The sequence below is a fragment of the Leptosomus discolor genome, chromosome 8, assembly GCF_034619465.1.
Source record: "Leptosomus discolor isolate bLepDis1 chromosome 8, bLepDis1.hap2, whole genome shotgun sequence".
NCBI classification, from domain to species: Eukaryota; Metazoa; Chordata; class Aves; order Leptosomiformes; family Leptosomidae; genus Leptosomus; species Leptosomus discolor.
Genome location: NC_141398.1, coordinates 14,553,925 through 14,573,235, shown reverse-complemented (window position 1 = coordinate 14,573,235; position 19,311 = coordinate 14,553,925).

Below are 19,311 nucleotides of genomic sequence, written 5' to 3'. Positions count from 1 at the left end.
CTTGGGGTTTCCTCCAGTCTCTCCACCAATATATAGAGGTGCACTCGCAGTTATCTAATCAATTGCTCTCCTACTGTGTTTTTGAAGTATCAAAGGAAATATTTTTTGACAGGAAGAGCATAGACCTAGCAGACTGGTGAAGCTTACCATCATTTCTCTTAGGCCTTATTTTTGCCACCAAGTTTATCAGGGAGCATGGTGCTCCACTTTCCTGAAGGAGCGCAGCCGGTGTCCCAGCCACGGAGGGAACGGCTGTGCCAGCAGCCAGACGCCCATGTGCTGGCTATGTGATTGCCCCACAGAACTTGAGGGAATGGAAGGAGGGATTCAGGACCTCTGTGGAAATTTCCCCTCTGTCTTGGCTCAAAATAGAAGTAAAATTATATCATATTACCACTGTAGACTTATCTATCGCAATTTTATCTTGTAATAGCTATAACTTCCAGCTCCCCATAAATCCCTTTCCTTCCTGACATGCAGCCTGTGCCATCCTCCACATGGACCCAGAAAGAGCTCAGGCTGTTTTACTGACTCATGCTCTTCTCATGATCACAAACCTGGGTATTTTTTCACCATCATCACTCCGAAAACAAAAACATTAATAGGAATTTGTCCCAGTCTAACTCACCAGTCATGTCAACCCCTTACCTCCTTCCTGCTTCCTCTGACGTCTAGAAAACAAGCCTCTGCAAAACACCAAGCCCTTCATCAACAGAGCTTGTCAGCTGTGGGCTCTGAGACTGCATTTTCCTGCTCTTAACAGCAGATCTTAATGTCTCTAAGAAAATGACTGCACAACTAAGCCTGTACTTTTCATCCATCCATAAATGCACAGCTGGCATCCTTATGGGATTTTCTATTGTGCATATTCAGCTTAGCATTTTCAAATGTTCAGATGGTCTGTATTATTTCTCCTTATGGGGAAAAAATATCGTAGAAGCAGAGAGATGTTCTCTTAATCCTCTGGATTGAGCTAAGGCTAGCTTTGGGATTTCAATGGAAAGGCTTTTCATTTTTATTCACTCCTGTCTTCCATGCGGGTCCCAGAATTGCTGGTAAAGAAAAAGTCTCAGACTCACTTTAGGAAGTATGGAGCCTCTCTTCAGCTAGGGATTGTTGAAAAAACAGGTTCCGGCCACCAGTTTGATGTTATGTCCTAACTAACTGCTATTTTCTCAACAAGGAAAACCGCTGCTTGAGTGTTAGATTTAATGGTCCTATTGATGCAACCAGAGGGACACCAAAAAAAAGGGGGAGCTGGTTTATTAGTTTGTTCCAGTTTTGCTTGCTTTTATGTAGTCATTTAGTATCACTAAACATTTGTCAAAACAGCGCCTTTCTGGACATACTTCCATATTCAATCTTTGTGATTACATTTTGCTCTTTTGCCTTCCTGAACTCTCAAAGAGTTATGTTTGGCAGCATAATTTCTCATTTCTGGTGATCTCATCATAACAAGAGCAGCTCAGAAACTTTCACCAAAACAATTTGATACGAAGTATTTCTTTTCCCTTTAGACAGATAATTGTGTTTTATTGAGGGCCTGTCCTGGAATCACATTAATGATTGCCAAGAGAAAGAGAGATTGTCAAAACCTCTGCAACTATATGTAAGACTATTCGCTAGAAGCATGATGAGTTAGGGTAGAACAGTTCCTAACATTTATGAATCATCATTTCCTAACTCTATGTTGCTTTTTTGACAGATGAATCTAAGATATGTTGTATATGGCAATCTGTACAGTTTAATGTCAGTGGAGATCAGTAACCCATCCAGAAACTAATAATCAATGCAAATATAGCGGCTCAGAAGAAGTCATTAGCCATTTTGTTTTCCATATAATGGGGTAGATAGTAACTGAATGCTTTTAAACAGCTATTTTGCTTCCCTCTCATGGCCAACTGGAGCCAGAATCACTTTAAAAGACTGTATGTTTAAAAAACAGTGATTTATTTTATTTCTTTGATTGAAAAGGTTTTCTCACAGATTTGTCTAAATTCTGGGAAGATTTTACAAGGTGTAGAAAAACTAAAGGGTAGCTCTGTTGCCTTTGCACCTGCTGACTTAACTGGGAATGACTTGGAACCTGTGCTGCTGAAAGAAGGGGCATCCTATGGTCTTCGGGTCAGGCTTGGAAGGGATTGTAAAGTCTAAGAGTTAAATAGAACACCATCACTCTTTCAAATGCCTGACCCAAGTAGAAGAATCCAAAGCTGTAAGTTATCTCCTGGGCCTCCTATATAAAGGGAGAATTGGATGCCTCTGAATGGGATCCCCAAAAGGCAGCATATTCAGTAGAGCATCATCTAGTCAGCTCCCTTGGTGAATACATATACAGTGGCAGGTAGCATAAAAGCCTAAGGCTCAGGATTTATCTTTGAATATTGCCCCTATGAAGACTCATATAGGAAAGTAATATTATTCCTACCATGGCCCTGAACTCTTTCCTGAAGGCAGATGTCTATTTCCTTCTTTTTAGTGTCTTGAATGGGCCACTGGAGTAGGAAGTACAGCCATTGTCGTAGGAAGGTTATCTCCACTTCTCTTGGTATGCTGTAGTCTACAAGTTGCAGCATTGAATCAGGAAACAGCAAAGGATGATTCATTCTGCTTCTTCTGCAAGATACGAACAAATATGGTCATGAGATAATCTGCAGAAACTGTATGTTGTTTTAGGAGAAGGAGGATTTCTTTCTCAACTGAGTCATCTTCTCCGTTTCATTGTCTTCCAGGTTCAGAGTTTTCAGTTCTTTGTTACATCTTGGAAGAGTACTGTTGGGTAGAAAATTCCACAAAATTGATTGTAACCTTTAACCTGCTGGGATGAAGGAAGTAGAGAAAAGAGCTAAGGCTGGTTTCTTCAGGAAGACTGAAACCAGTCTCAGTTTTCCTTAATAAGCTCTTTAAGTAGAGGGGGGAAATTTCTACTCCAGTGTTTTTAAAATAAAGCGGAGGCTTCAATTGCATTTTTGAAGAATTTTGATTTTGTTGGTGCTCATGTATTTATAGAATATGGAATGAGCAGTGCAGGGAACAGAGGCAGACAGACATGCAGTTTCTTGATCCTGATTGGGTAGGTGATAAATTGACAGTTTGACTGTGATGTCTCAGACAGAATGACTTTACAGTAAATATTGAAGATAAAACTGGTAGGCATTCATGTGGCATTTCTATTTTTCAGCTTGATTTCCAGCTTAAGACCACCTTCTGCATGATGCTGTTGCTCAGAGATCTGTAATCTGTATTGGAAACTACTGGCAAGTGCTCTTGATGACTTCCTTTTTTATTATTTGCTCATCATTCAGTTTTGAGACTCAAGTAAGTAAAATGTTAAGGTCATCTATCATAGTGTTTATGACAAAGTTAAATGTTAAGGGTGGTTAAAACACTGGCCTGATTATCTGCATACGCTGTGTTAATTTTTTTTTCTGCTTTTTAAATTCCTGGGATCACAAAATCAGCTATTTACACTCACAGATTGAGTGATAATGGTAGAAACACTAAAACAGGCCATGATTCGAAAGTTTACTTAGTTGTTAACCTCCTGGTTAGAGCCAATGGAAGGCCAGGAAACTGATTCAACAAATACATAGTTTCCTGGAAATTGCAAAGTCTGATGGCCAGTGAATTCAACAAATAGAAAATTATCATTGTTAGGGATCATGTGTAGTTATATAGGGACAGGATTTTACTGAGATATTTGCATGACTAAGCCACTTTGATCCAAGAGTGTGCAGGCACTTTACAGCTGCACATTTCTAAAAGCTTAGCCCTGTGACTGCAAATTTCTCAGCACTGTCGCTGGAAGCTGACAAGTTAATGCCATTTGTTACTGGCAGTTGCCAAAGCATAAGTTTAGGGGATGCCTTTTAGACATTTGCAAATAGGTACATCTGGTTTTAAGTAACCAGGTGTCTCCAGTTCCCCATTAACATGTGCTTAAGAAAACAAATTGCCAACAACATACTGATGGATGTCTTAAAACTGTTTTCTTAGTATGATTTAGACTTTTCATCAATCTACATTATGAGATGACATTTGCACATTATACGTGTGCTAAATAATAACCAAGTGCATACTGCAGCCTGTGCTTTATGTTGCTTCATTAGTTAATAATTCCATTTCATTTTGAGCGCTTTGAACACTCTGGGGGAAAAGTGACTGTAGCCTCGTTTGGGAATAGATTTCCTAAAGGGACTGCCTGTTTCAGCAACTCTCCTCTCAGCTTCAAGAAATTTCACCAAATTTCTTTTTCCTGTCATGTGTTGGATTTTTTAAAAATATTTTTTTTTACAGCCAAAACAAGGTATTCAGCCCAGTTCTCTATAAATGCTTCCTGTCTTTTTTCTGGGAGAGGAGCGAAGCATCCACCAGCTGTGAGGTAGTGTCTGCAAGGGAAAAAGTAGGCAGATGAAGTGCTTGACAGCAAAGTGAGGAAACAGCTGGAAAGTTCAAACATGGAAGCATTGATAGCATGAGGGGACAGTTTCTTTTCAAAGTGAAGGGGTAGCTTATACATATTCCTAGTCTGCTATAGTTATCTATTTTATTCGGAACCTGGATGAATTTTAATAAGAGATGAGAAAGTGAGTAGAACCAGAGATAACATCTCATCAGTGCTGTGAGGTTTATCCCAATTGACAGAAGTCAGCTCTCTACTTACAGACACAATTGCTAGATGGAAAACTACTGGAACTGAACAACTGATTTTATATGATGACGGTGACAGTCCCTGTCCTATCAGTCCCTGCCCTTTCAGTCTACACTCTTACAGCATTCTGTCTCGACATTATTGACTTTTAATCACTTTGAATAAGAGAGTGTAATACTAATAATTTAACAGTGTGATTTGTAAAAGTTTGTCCAGGTATGTAACATATTCTAAGACATTGCAGGACTAACTCTACATTTTTTTCCTGCAGAGCAAATTCCTAATGAAGTCAGGGTGAATTGTTTGCTTTTGGATGAGTGTTCAGTCACTTCCTGAAAATTTAGAGGGGAGGTAATCATCATAAAAGTCTTTATCATTATCATATTCATTATCATATACCACTTTAGCCCACAATTATTTTTTTTTTAAGGCAAACAGTAATCCCAGAGATTCTAGATGCTGGTATTTCCAAAAAGGGTATGGGATCACCTCCCCCGAGGTGTAACAAAGTACTGAGATACACAACAGCATGAAGCCTATGGAGAAGTACTTGATAAAAGAATAGGTTTTGGCCATGAGTAGGTGATGTTTCGATAACCAGTCAGACACTAACATGGCTTTACCAATCAGGATCCATACCGTGAGGAAACGATCAATACCTGATTGTATTAGCCTTAATTAAAGTTTTCCTGAAAGTGCCAGGATGCCACTGGCCACTAAATTGACCTTTCTTTGTTGTTTAACAGATGGGAATATACCTTTGGACAAACCCAGCCTTAGCAAATTGGGCCCACGACCAAAAGAAGAGAATGAATTGCAGTCACAGATTATAAAATTGTCTCTCTGTGACAATGCACAGACCACAGCGGAGGGTTACCTGCATGCTGACGGAGGGCTCCCTGACTCCAGCCAGCTCTCTAACCCGTCTGCCATTCTTCATATGCACAATATGTAATGCACACACACCAACACCCTCTAAAATCCTGCTGCTGTCTTCACTGTTTATGAAATAGTTGTGTCTGATTGGGATGCAAGTGTCAAGTGTTAGGTACATATCTTGACAATAAAATATTTAAAGAAAGGTTTCATGGGCTTGTACTTGCAGATATGGATATTACTAAGGGGTGCAAAGGAATCCACTCCTCCCTTTTGCTTTCTTCCCATCAGCACCACCCATTTAGGTATAATTGCCTTATGCCCTGTGAAACAGTGGTTGCACAACCTCTGTACCATGTGCTGGTTGCAAAGCACTGTCTGCATAACCTCCTTTCTTCCCAAGGAGGTTATGACTCGGTAAGCAGGTAGGGGAAATTTATAGCATACCCGTGGTTCGGTGCTACTTAGCACAGAAGATCTGCAGTTTGCACATTGATTGTGCTCTTGTTTAGTGGGTCTTAGCTCCCTTGTGTAGGAGACATAAACAAGACAAGTCATCATGGTTCTGCACTCATAGGGCGAGAAATAGGTGATTTATAGCAATTATACCAGAATGGTATCACAGATGGCATTTCTATAGATTACCATGTTAGGCATCTGTGTCTTACCTGTTTCATAGGTTGTGATTTCTAGAAAAATGTATCTACTGTCTGGACAAAGGAATGCTTGAACTATTTTTGTTTTAGAGGGAGAGAACTGTCTTGTTCATTATTTTTTTACAAACTCCCTTGAAACTTCATTTTCAGTATATTCATTGCCTATATATTTAACTTCTTTTACTTCATCATGAACAAAGTATTATTTAATGTCTGACGACAAATATTGAAGCTGACTGTTGTGAAACATGTCATCTTTGAAATTGTTTGTGGCTACGATGTTGTCTTGAAACCTGTCAGATTAACCTATATCCCCCTAGCTGCAGCAACAGCAAATAACAGATGGGAACGTATAAGGGCAAATTATGTCTGTCTGCTTCTGATGATGTTTCTACAGCTTAGGATAGAACCACAGGTGTCTCTTAATGGTTAGAGAAATCATCCAGTGCTGCAGATAGATAGACACTTAGAATACCATTTAGCTTTATTAATAGAGGAAAGTAGACTTTCTGCTAACATGAGAACCGAACTCTCAAATATCTCCCTTTCAATTTAGATAAGGGGTTATCACTATGAATAGGATAAACAATTTTATCTTATGCCTTTACTGTTTATAAACAAATGTGGGGTTTTTGCATGCAAGTGACAACCTCTTCTGCCCATGTCACCCTCTCCGTAAAAGAGGATGTGCATAATCCATTAATAATAGAATATGACAAATAGGACAGTTATAACATTGAAAGGAATGTCAAGGCGTTTACCACCAGGAAGCTGGAAACAGAAGCCTAAGTATGCAAATGGTTCTGTATATGGCACACATATTAAATATTGAAAACAGGTACATAAATATTCCACAGTTGCCACTGTTTTCTCCCAGTTGATCACTGTTTTCCTATTGTGCAGTTATTGTTAGGTGTGATACAGATGTTGACCCAAGCTGTAACTGAAGTGAAACTCTCAGATTTTCTTTCTCTCTGTACAAAACATTAACCCATGGAGAGGAAGTTATGAGAGATAAGCAGGAAAAAAAATAACAGGCTGGTTTTGGGTGGGTTTTTTTTTTTTTAGCAATTCAAGATTCAGGATAGTTTTTCCAACTGTTAAAAAATTTCATCCTGTTTTCTGACTCCAAAAGATTATTTCCTGCTCTTCAGTCATCTGAAGTGTGAGGCACACGACGGTAGCAATAATATTATGGAGGGCTGTTCTCTTTTTCTCACTTTTAACACTTCTGTAATGAAGATAATAGAACAAGTAGAACTGACAAGAAAAAAAAAAAAAAAAAAAAAAGAAGAGATTTCCTCCCTTGCTTTCTTTAGGTAAGTCTTGTGTTTCTTCTAAAACTGATACATGAAACACATGGGAATAGCATGATTTCCTGCAAACTCCACCTTTTCACATTGTGAAAAGTTTTGCCATGTGTAGAAGTTTACCTTTCTCATCCATCCCTCTTTTTAGGATTAAATCTACCCATTTCATTAGATCGGAACAGTAAGCTGGGATTCGATGGTTATTCTATGAAGTTCTTGCTTCCATTCAACAAATTGAATAAGCAAAATAGTGCTATCGGTGACCCTTTCCAGAGTAAGTTTTTCATGTTTGTTGCTCATAGCTAGTTTTTAACATTTATGTGACGCTCTAACAGTTAAAGAGTTGGAATTGCACAGTGCACCAAACACAAAAACTGCATGAGAAAAACAAAACGGTACTCTACTTTGTGGGCAGTGTATTGATGCTGACAGTATATTTCAGTATTGCCTAGCATAGGAGCAATTGGTGATATTTTTCCTTCTTTCTCAACTTTCCCATCTCTGAACAGTAGAATACACATGTATATGCCCTATAGTTATTTAAACATAGTGAAGAGGAAATGCGTGTTAAGGACTCTTTTCTGTTACCTGTCTATAGCAATGTTTCATAACAATTTAAAATTTTCACATCTTTCAGTTTTAACTGCCATCAGTAGGTCTAAAATATATGGGGAAAAGATAATGCTGAATACCCTGAGAATCGGTTAAGTATAGAAGAGTACTGTGTGAACGAAGTGCTGGTACTAGGCAGAGGGCTTGGAAAGGAGAAACTGGAAGATGAGTCCCAGGAGAAATAACAAAATTGCACTTCAAAACACAAACTTTGCATGCTGCTGAGGTTAAGGTCTGTTTCTTAGACTTCTGTATCTACATATTTTGCTTCTAATCATATGTACAATCTACCCTCTTTTAGCACCCATATAACTACTCCATTTTCTCCATATAAAGCACTGACTACTTCTTTCATGGTGACATGTTTTTTTAAAAAACAAAAAGGAAGACATTTTCCCCCTGAACCTTCCAACATGTTACTGCTGTCCTTCACTTTTTTCATGTTTATGTATACAGTCCTCGTATGCACCCTAAGTTTTATTGTGTTTAGTCAGCCATACAACAAGCTACTTTCAGCCTCTTAAGAACAGACTTTGTTTGCAAGATTAACATTCAAGAGGTGGATTTGGAATATTTTTTTGGCCTGCTTTTCTAAGGAAATGTGACATATGGAATTGCACAGCCCATCTGCCAGTTTTTCAGTTTTCCACTTGTTCTCCTGCAGGGACATATATGTCTGCTGGCCAAGTTCAACCAGGATCAAAGACACTGAATTCCATAAGATCACTGAAAATTGGTGGTGGGTTTTCTACATTTAGCCTGTACTCAGTTGCTCCATCACCTGACAACCCCTCACCAGCCAGGGTGGGGAATCAGGAAAAAAGAGAGCAGACCTATGGGTAGAAGTGAAAACAGATTTAATGAAACACCACCGATACCAACAGAGATACATAGAGTTATACTCAGCCAAATGACTATCCAGTCATCACAGTCAACCAGAGAGCAGTCCTCAGGAGAATCCAGAGGAACCACAGGGGCTCCCCCTCCTCAGCAAACCTTCCCCCTTTATCATGACCATGCCATGATGGGATGGGCTATCTCTGTAGCCATACAGAGATTGCTCCCGTCAGCTGCCCTGGCTGACGGGAAACTGCTAACAGCCTGCCTGGCATGGCTGAACTGGGATTCTGTCCCAGCCACACCAGGGCATGGTTAAAGGAGAGAGACTAGCATTGCTGTAAGCCCCTGACATAGTGGCAACATGGTGAAACCAACAGTTTTCTTATCTGCTTGGCCTGCTGACCAGCACACATATCAGTAGCTGTTGAATTAATACATGTATATCTGCAAGCTGATCACAACACATGCTACCTCTTCCCAGCTGGTTACTATGCGGCTTAGACACATGCCACCTCAGGGAGGCGCTAATAATACAGAAGGGCTTAGAAGGTGTTCAGACACCTGGAACTGTGTCAGTGATACACGTAGAAACAAAAAATTTAAAATCAGTATGCAACCAAACTTCAATTGTGTTGCTGATCATTATTTTCTGTTGGTCTAATATGCCTTTTGCAACTTTTTAGGAGAATCTGGGCTACAAATGTCCTTACTGTATCTAAGAAGGAAGAATATCTCTGCCCATCTTCCAGAAGGCAGGAATCACAGTAGTTAACTGAGACTATGTATGTCTCATCCATTTCATTATTTGCCCTTTTGTGCCTCTTGTTGACGGTTTGTGGGAGTTGGAGCTCTCCTAAGTGCTGTAAAAAATAACAGATTGTTTTCATTGTAGGGAATGACTGTGCATGGGAGAACGTTTAGCTGGGTTAGTACCTGGAAGTAATAGGAAAAGTATTTGCTCACAGAGTGGCAAGGAATATTTGCACCCCTTTACAAGGTGTGGAGCAGCAGATTAAAATTTCAAAGTAAAACAGAATGGCTGCTCTCTATTTTTTTCAAAAATAAAGCCTTCAGAGGTATGATTGTCAGCCCCTGTCAGGCCCATCTTGACCATGATCTGCCAGTCTCTTTCCACAGTAATTTTTGATACAGAGATTGCTCTCTTCCCTTCTTAGCTAGAGCTTAAGTTCAAATGCTGTGGTTTTGTCAGATTCTTGTTCCTTGTGGTTTCTCTGCCCTGGTCTCAGCTTGGCTGTCAGCTCTGATCATATTACAGTTCCTTCCACCTGTCCAAAGGCCCTGCACTGGTTCTTGTCTTTGGCCTTATTTTTCGTCTGAAAATATGTGCTACTGCTTAGTCTCTTTGACTCCCAAACCTTTAGCCTGACACAACATTTGCCTTCAACTAATCCCGTCAGTAGTTCATGAAGACTCTCGCAGTTTTCCTGGAGTCCAGGTCTGATTACACACCTAACAAGCCACTTTGGCTAGAATACTCAGCATTCTGGTGACGGGTCCTGGCCTGGCCTGATTTCATCTATCTATCTGGCCTAAGTCTGAGCTTTAGTTGATCATCACTACTGGGAACACACAGAAATCTCATTTCCTGATCTTTCCTTTATGGGAAAGATTAAGGTGATGTTACAGCTAAACATACATGCTGTAATAATGAAAATCACACAAAAGAAAAAAAAAGTGGATAGAAAAGAATCAGGTACTAGACATGGGAATCCCACAATGTTTGCATTGTTTCCTTTGTAAATGGAAAGAAAGAAGCAGAATTCGTTTTCATAGCCAATACACATTTTTACATTAAACTGGCAGTTACTCTTAAGCAGTGTGTTCTAATTTTCTCTTTGGAGCCTTCCTGGCAATCTGAGTTATTTATGAGATTTCAGCAATGTTCTTAAAACAAACGGATTGTCAGGAACAGTGCCATTATTGGTTGCAACAGTCATTTTGATCATGATAATTTTTAAATTAAACATGCAAATAATAATTGTGGAAGGATATATTGCTACATGTGATATATGTCTTTGCAACAAGGAACTTAGTCTTGCTTTTTTAGAATTAATAACTCTGCATGTGGGACCCCTGCCCCCTCCCCTTCTTTTCTGAAAATACAAACAAGAGGAAAAATCAATTATTTATGCTGGTTTTCAAATTGCTGCAGATATTTACAAAAAAGTATGCCTTCAGTGTTAAGCAAATGCAATAAAAAAGACTCCAAAAAATAAGTCACTCTACTCCTAAAAGTCATGATGGCATCTGAAACAGTTAGAGGAACAAAGAATTAAATTTGGCTCTGGTTTAATAGTTTTCCAAGATTTCTTTTCTTTTTTTTTTTTTTTCTTTTCCCACAGCAGATGCTGCATTTCCTAAAAAGGTATTGTCTGGTTTTAGTTCAATTAGTCAATTGTTTCACTCAAATGTGTAAACACAAGAATTGGGAGACAGACAGCCATCAAACAGAGCCCATGTATTGTAAAGCTTGGCTTCAGAGAATGTCAAGTACTACTTCATTATTCCATTTTAAAGGTAAAACAACTGCTGAGTCTTGATTGTTTTTAACATTATAGTTGGAATATAGAAGTAAAATGGGATTCATTATTTCATTACTAAAAGTTATCTGTTCTAGTGTTGGAAAGTAGTTATGTCTGTCATTCCCTTATTTCCATTGGACAAGTTATATTTTTACATAATCACAAGAAATAGTGCCTCTGGAAAACACTTCTGTATATGAAGGAGCAAATTAGAAGCAGCTGAAACCCCTATTGTGTAGCAATGACATCTCTGCCAGTTCTGCCTCGAGTGCTGTAAGAAGTGGTGTGCAAGAAATCTCACAGAGCAGAGGCAATCAAGATTGAAAGAGAGAAAAGTTGAAAATTATCAGACAAAACATTGCAAGGTCAGGATGCCAAGGCACATCAAGGAATGTTAATAGAGACAAGGACATCTGAATACTGATTATAGGGGAATTTTGTGGCATTTGAAAATAACACGTCTAAAAACATGTTGAAGCATTACATGATTCTTGGGATGTTTTTATACCTTCTCAGAAATATTTACTAAACTAAATCATCAGCAAATGACCTGGAGAAATAAAAGCTGCAGGGAAAGAAAATTGTCTGTGTCCACATTGTTTTGACAGTAGAAAGAGCAGCACAAACACAATACTACGCAATCGTTTGTTAGGAGAACTTTTTATAAAGTATAAATAATCTTTACATTCAAACATGTAAAATGGAGGGCTGGGATTTGCAAGGACACTGAAGCTAGAGATTTTCCTTTTGCTGGAGGAGAAGCCGGGGCTGTGTGTGTTTGTTTTCTTTTATGATTGTTTTCTACTCCACAAAAGCCAAAGCAAGCCAAACAGCCCCCTGAATTCCACTTGCAAGGGTCTTAGTGTTTCTGCGTTAGTTTTGGCTCCACAACAATCTGTAAGTGAGACTTTCCCAATTTTTCTCCCCAACCAAACCCCACAGACAGAGCCTCTTCCATACTGCAAATAACTAAGAGCCAAGCGATTGTGTGTTGAACGAGAATCAAGTGAAGTTTTTCTTCTAAGACTGACACTCCTATCAATGTATATTAAATTCTTAACATTAAGAGGAGCTATTCCAACAGAGAACATTGTACAAAGCCAGTTCAACAGCACATTGACTGCAGCTTCTTCCTGAGACACTGAAGAATGAGCTGGTTTTTCTACTATGATACAGATACAAGAAGCACTGTCCTCTCATTTGACCAGAAATTTCATTCTCCAACTGAGAAAATATTATGATGTAAGTTCAGTAAAAACTTTCGGTTTGAGACAGTAGTTTCCAAAATAAAAATCACACAAATACACCTCAAAAAGCTTCATTCAGATAAGCCTTACTAACTGTAATCTAGATAAAGATTCAGAAAACCTTTTTTGACTTCATATTTTTAAATATATGCATGTGTGTTTGTAAATTCAATCATTTATTTAAATTCCTCGGGCCCAGAAGACAGGCATGTCATGAGGCATGTGCTATAATACATTTCAGGACACAGGCTTTGATAACAGCAGTCAAACTATTCAAAGGAATGTGATCTTCCATTTCAAGTTTGTTAAGAAGTTATCAGCTCTATTCATGAGCTGGAAAATCCTTTCACCTTCAAAGAATGCTTTAAAACCCCTGTGACTGCTCCAGATATGGTCCTGTTGCATTTCAGAAACTGAAAAGCTGTACTTGATGTATACATTCACCCCAGGAATGAAAGGTTTCCAAAACAGATCCAGGGTACAACAAAAAGTTACATCAACTGTGTATTAGGTAACATTTTTTTTTAGATCATTATTGAGAACAAAATCCAGCATATCATTATGGGACATTATGCATATGAGCACTGAGTTGGATCAAGGGACATTTTAAAAATCCCAAACAAACAGACCTTGACCACTTCCAGTACTATAAATCCTCTATTTGGAAATTTTAGCCACTTTTTTCATTGAATGCTTTATTATTTTAACAAAACTTACTCTGCAAGAACAAAAACATTTGACAGAGAACGGTTTCTAAGATCTAGGGTACCATCTGTGGTCAAAGTTTAAGGAGAAAAGCACTTCAATGACATGCACATTTACCTGGCATATGGAATAACTAAGTTTGAGCCTGTGGTATCTGCTCTGGAAACCGGGAGGAATTAAATCTGGCGTCTTATGTGTTAAGTTGAAACTGGCACTTTCTTATTACGAATTTAGATATTTAAGAATTTAAGTATTAATCTTTGGAAAATACTAATCTTTGGAGAAGACTGGCTGTGATGTGGTGAGAGGGTAAAAATGTATTTTTTTAAGGTGTTGGATTTGAACATAATGAAAAATGAAGAAGGAATAAATTCATAAAACTTCAAAGAAACAACCTATCTCCCTCAAACAATCTTGAGGTATATTCTCAAGATTATTTATCACATTCTTCTTACTATATTCAACTGCTAGCAGATCTTACATTCATATTTCACGATCATTGCTGGATTAGATTACTGATTTAATTTTGCTATGTATTGTTTAAAGCTACAAAATTCTAGCATAGGATCAATGGGTCAGTGATATTGTTAGATAAAATAAGTTATTGCTACCTTAAATAATACGATGTCTTTTATTGAGTATACCAATATTTAAAGGTTTAAGAAATTAATAAGAACAAAAAGGACATTTATTCATTGTATTACAGCTTCTTTTAGAAATGGAAAAATGAAAGCAACATGATGCAAGCATGAACAATTAATACAAGAGAACATTTCTATTCTGTTCTGTTCTATTCTATTTAACTAAATGCATAAAGAGATGGGCAAACAAATTGAGTAAAACATTTAAGTATGAACTGTATGGTAATTTGTGGTCACAGACTGCATAGAAGTTGGCTAAAAAGAAGAGGAATCCAAGTTAGTGTGGGTTATAATTAGGAAAAAATATGTATCAGAAACATGTTGTTAGATCTTACAACTCGCTGAGCAGCTGAACTGTAACATAGAATTCAGGCATGAGTTGTAAGAACTAAAACCAATGTTATATGATTTTCAACCCTAACGTCAAAATACTAGTTACTTCATAGCTTTTATAGGCAAACTTGGATTTTAATTTTGCAGAAATCTAATTTGGCTCCAGTGTTAAATCTTTCTCAAACTCACTGATTTTTCAAGAGATTCAGTTTTACACTTAAAGTTGATTAAAAATCTGAAATTTATAAAGCGTGACTCTTCCACTGAGACTCTTGGGTTTTGAATCATGCTTGTGAAGCGCAATGATGAGATGTGCTAAGCATTGTTTATCTGATGGCAAGACTTAAGGATCTGTGTTAGGATACTATTTACTTCTTGTAAAGTGAGAAAAATGTAGTTTTAGCTCATTTGAGTTCAAGAAGAGGCACTTCTATTTATTCCATTTAATAAAAGAAAAAAGAGAAATAGCAATGCAATCCCAGGGCTTTCTAGAGAAAGGCTCTCTGTGTGCAAACCTCTGAATGCTTTATATATTCCCTGCTAATGTGTGGCAAAATCCTATAGACATGTAAATTAGTTCTTGTGCGGTGTTCTTGTCAAGAGCCAGCAGTGTAATACTCACTGTAAGTAGCATGGCTAGCTGTAGATAAATGAGATGCAGAGCAATACCATAACATCACAGAGTACTGCGAGTTCTTTACCTCATGCTATTATATTGAAGGCCATTACTCATGTCAGCTATTCAAAATAGTACAGCACAACTCTCTTAGATTTTACTATGCCTGAGTGAAGCATGACAATTTCAGGAGGTGCAACAGAAGCGAGAAACTTGAACAAATTTGACTGACAGTTCACAAGATTTCAGCATGCATTGCCCTTTGTGCCACATTCACTAATGCATCCACAGTGCAGCACATTAATCCCATTAGATTATGCATCAGCCCAAATCTAACGCCTCGAAAGTTTATTTTCACAGGCAAGCATCGGAAAGGGGCTAATGACCTTCTTTAGCTTCATCTAGAAAGGTTATCAGAGGGCACAGATTACTGTTATGGGACCACTACGGCAGAAGTCACTTCCTGATGTTGTAAACTAGGTTGCAAAAAAAAATCCGAGACTAACCTAAAAATCACAGAAGCATAGAATCATGCTGTGCTAGGTTACAGTGTAAAATGTGCCCCCAAAAAGTATTCTATTACCATCTTCAGGAGCTGTTGAGACCAGGTGGGGCGGTGCTCCCTGCCTCCCCCCTCTGGACTATCTCCTGTCAATGGGCACAACAATGCCTTATCGCCTGACCCATCGGTAACTCGCTCCTGGGCTATCTCCTGTTAATGACCCATCAAGGAACTGCCTCACGACTCCCCATCCCATGGTGAGATGCTCCGCCCGGGGGGAAGGAGCCAAGCAGTCCATGCTAAATATAAACTGAGATCTCGAACACACTAACAGCCTTCTTCCACTGGATTCCCAGAGTTTTTTTCCCTCACTGGAGTTCCAGAGGACAAGAGCTACCTACCTACCACTGGACCTTCGGAGGAAGACCAGACCCTTTTACAAGATCGCTGCTTCAAGAGAACTACATCCATCGCTTCAGGAGGACTGCAGCCACCATCTTATCGGACTGCTACTGCCACCCTAACAGGGTGTCAGGTTGTATTCCTGACCCTGCCAGTGTAAACCAGCGGGTTGGTTTTTTTCCCTGCCTTGTGTGCAATCACAGAATGCCTTGTATTAGAAGAGATCTTAGAAATCATCTAGTTCCAACCCCCTGCCATAGGCAGGGACACCTCCCACCAGACCAGGTTACTCAAAGCCCCATCCAACCTGGCCTTGAACACTGCCAGGGAGGGGGCAGCCACAGGGCAACCTGGTCCAGTGTCTCACCATCCGCATGACCAGAGACAGCTCCCTCAGCCTGCCCTTGTATGCCATGTGCCCCAGCCCCTCACCATCCTGAAGGCCCTGGGCTGGGCCCCCACTCCATGCATCAGTGTCTTTCCTGGACTGGGGAGATCATGGGACAGAGGGGTCCAAATGCAGTTGCCAAATAAGAGAGGAGGAAACAATTTTTATTGTGGGTTTTTTTTTTCTTGTTTTATTGGTTTTTATTAATTGTTTATTGACTAAGCTTGAAAAGAACTCCTAACGAAGCAGCTAGGAGGGACCTTAACCTGAAGGCCAGCACTTCTTCCTAGCAGAACTGCAGCCTTCTGCTTCTCCAGAGGATCAGCTGTCTCTCTAACTTCTTTGCTTCATCTGTTGCTATTCTTCATGCACTGCCGTGGAGGGTCAGGCTTCATCTTCAGCCACTCACCAGGCATCCTGCTCATCCCCAGACTGAAGAAACCCAACCTCCAGGCCGCAGAGTCCTCAGTGAACATCTGAGGGATGACTCCTGTCGCTCCGGTGCAGCAGTCTGGTAGAAGCCAGGTTGTCTCATCCCCTTTTCTCAGGGATCAGGGCAGAGAGAGTGCCTCTCTTCAGGAGGCGTGGGGGTGCAAGATGGGAAAGAAGAGTTGACACCAATCAAGGCAATAGATAAAAAAGTTGCTGATTGCCAGGAGATGTTATGGGTGAGCCCACAGGACAGCCAGGTACAGAGGCTGGGCCTTGCAGCTAATGCCAGAGGTGGAGGCTGAACTGATGGTAGGGCGTTGGCTGGGTGCTCCTGTGACGCTGCTGTCATGGCGTCATGGAGGGGAGCCCTGGCACAGTGTAGTGGTGCCAAGGGAGCCATGCTGGAGGTGGATCCACTTCCATCAGCTCTTCCTGACCTTAGGGTGGATCCAACTCTGTGGGCTCCACACCATCAGCCACATGACCAATGGCCATCTCTACCATGCAGCTGATGGTGCCCCCGCTCTGACGCTGCCTCCTCTTCCTCCATAGTTCCTGCAGCCACGTCTCTTCTCCCAGGCAAAGGTGGGCAGCCACCCACCTTGCTGCTCTGGGACCTCTTCCTACCAAGCATCCTTGGAATCTGAGGGCCTCGAAGCTAATTCTGCTGCACCTTGGGCCCAGGGACTGCCCTCCACCTCCTCTCATGAGCTCTGGCTCCAGCCTCCTCCTCGTCCTGTGCTGGGGTCCCCTCGGTGAGATGGTAGCAACAACATCTCAGGAGGGTCAAAGGTCTTCAGTGAGGCCCCAGAGACCCAGATCCCTACAAGTGGCACAGGAAGTGGCTTTACTATGACAATTTTACTCCATTAAAAAGAAGTACATCTAGTATCAAATTATTGATGATATAGCCTAAAAATCCCAGAATGTAAGGCACCACCAAAGCACGAAGGTGGGCATAGAAACATAAAGTTTCCAAAAAGAGCCTCCTACTCAATGACAGAGAACAGAAGGGGTGACAGGGGTACAGGTACATTTGTCAAAGTGTCAAATAAGAACATTTTTATTCTTTTGTCGTTGTTTATTGCCCCATGGTGAAGGTGAGGAGGCTGGGCAGCTGGTAGGGAGCCAGCCAGGAGCTCCTATGATCCTGTTGGCGCCATCTCATGCAAAGGAGCCCAGATGGCTTGGGTATTGCCAGGTGATCGCTGTGGCAGGTGGACCCAGGGCCATCAATGGTTTTTCTGGAGGTGGATCCACCTCCATGGGCTCCAGCATCATCCTACATTGGGCAGTCACACCTGGGCCTCACACCGTACCTCAGCAGGTAGACATGCCAGGGCCCCGTGCTATTCTCTTGGGTGCCCACCACTGCCTGCTGGACGATGTTGGCTCCATGAGCGCGGGCAAGGGCTCTCATGGCACGAGGAGTGAGGTTGTAGTTCCTCTTCTTCCTTCTCTGCTGCTGATTGCCCTTCTTCAGGCTCCTGAGAGGTGCCTTCCTCTCTGGCTGTTGCAGGAACCCTGTGTGCTGTTCCACATGAAGGTGGGCAGCCACCCGCCTTGCTGCTCCGGCTACTCCCTGGCAGGCAGGCAGGCCTGCATGGGCTCCACGCCATTATCTGGTGGGCCAATAGACAGGCACTGCATGGCCTTGACCAGGGAATCAATGTCGATGTCGGTGACATAATGAGGGGGGATTTTGTTGTTGTTCCTCCTCTTCCTCCTGCTCTACTGCCTCTGCTTCCTCCTCTGTGGTTGCAGGAAGTGGCTCTGTGGCATCCCACGGCAAGGTGGACAGCCATCCACCTCGCTGCTCCAGCCTCTCTTCCTTCCAAGCATGCTTGGCATCCGAGGGCTCGAAGCTCAGCGAAGTGCGGGCCAGCTGCAGGTGCTCCTGTATTTATAGGGCCTGGAACAGAAGGCAGTGAGGTGGCCATTGGGATGCCAGTTGTGATGTTTGGTGATGCGTGTGACCAAATACGGTGGGCTTGGTTGTGGGGGACCTGACTGAGTGGAGAAGTCAGACTTGTGTCTCAAACTGTCCAGATCCTGGAGCTGAGAACAATTTTCTTCCTAACTCCACCTGTAATAATCTCCTAAAGCTGCACTGCCGCCTCCAGCATCCCAAAGGAGAGGCTGTATCAGCCATATTTACAATTTGAAAGTGTAAACTACTTTTCTCATGCAAATGCCACTCCTGTTTGTGAAGAAAAAACTAGCACATTTGAATTAAACTCACAGATGAATATTGTTTTCTCTTCCATGTTCTTCCCCCTTCACTGAAAAGAAATCTAACTGTGGCAAAAGACCCAAGTGCTGCCACACTGCTTGTGTGCTCCCTCTCATTCTGTCTGTCAAAGTTTCCCTCATAAATAGGAAGCTGTCAGCCCTATAAATTTTTAAATTTAATTTTGGGTTGTGTTTCTGGTTTGTGGCCGAATACCAAGGTTTAGTCTAAGGAAAGCAGAGTAATAATTTTGATTTCACATAAAGGGTAGCATATTGAAAGTATTCTTCATAACTAGACTTTGATTTATGCCACTGGCAATGCAAT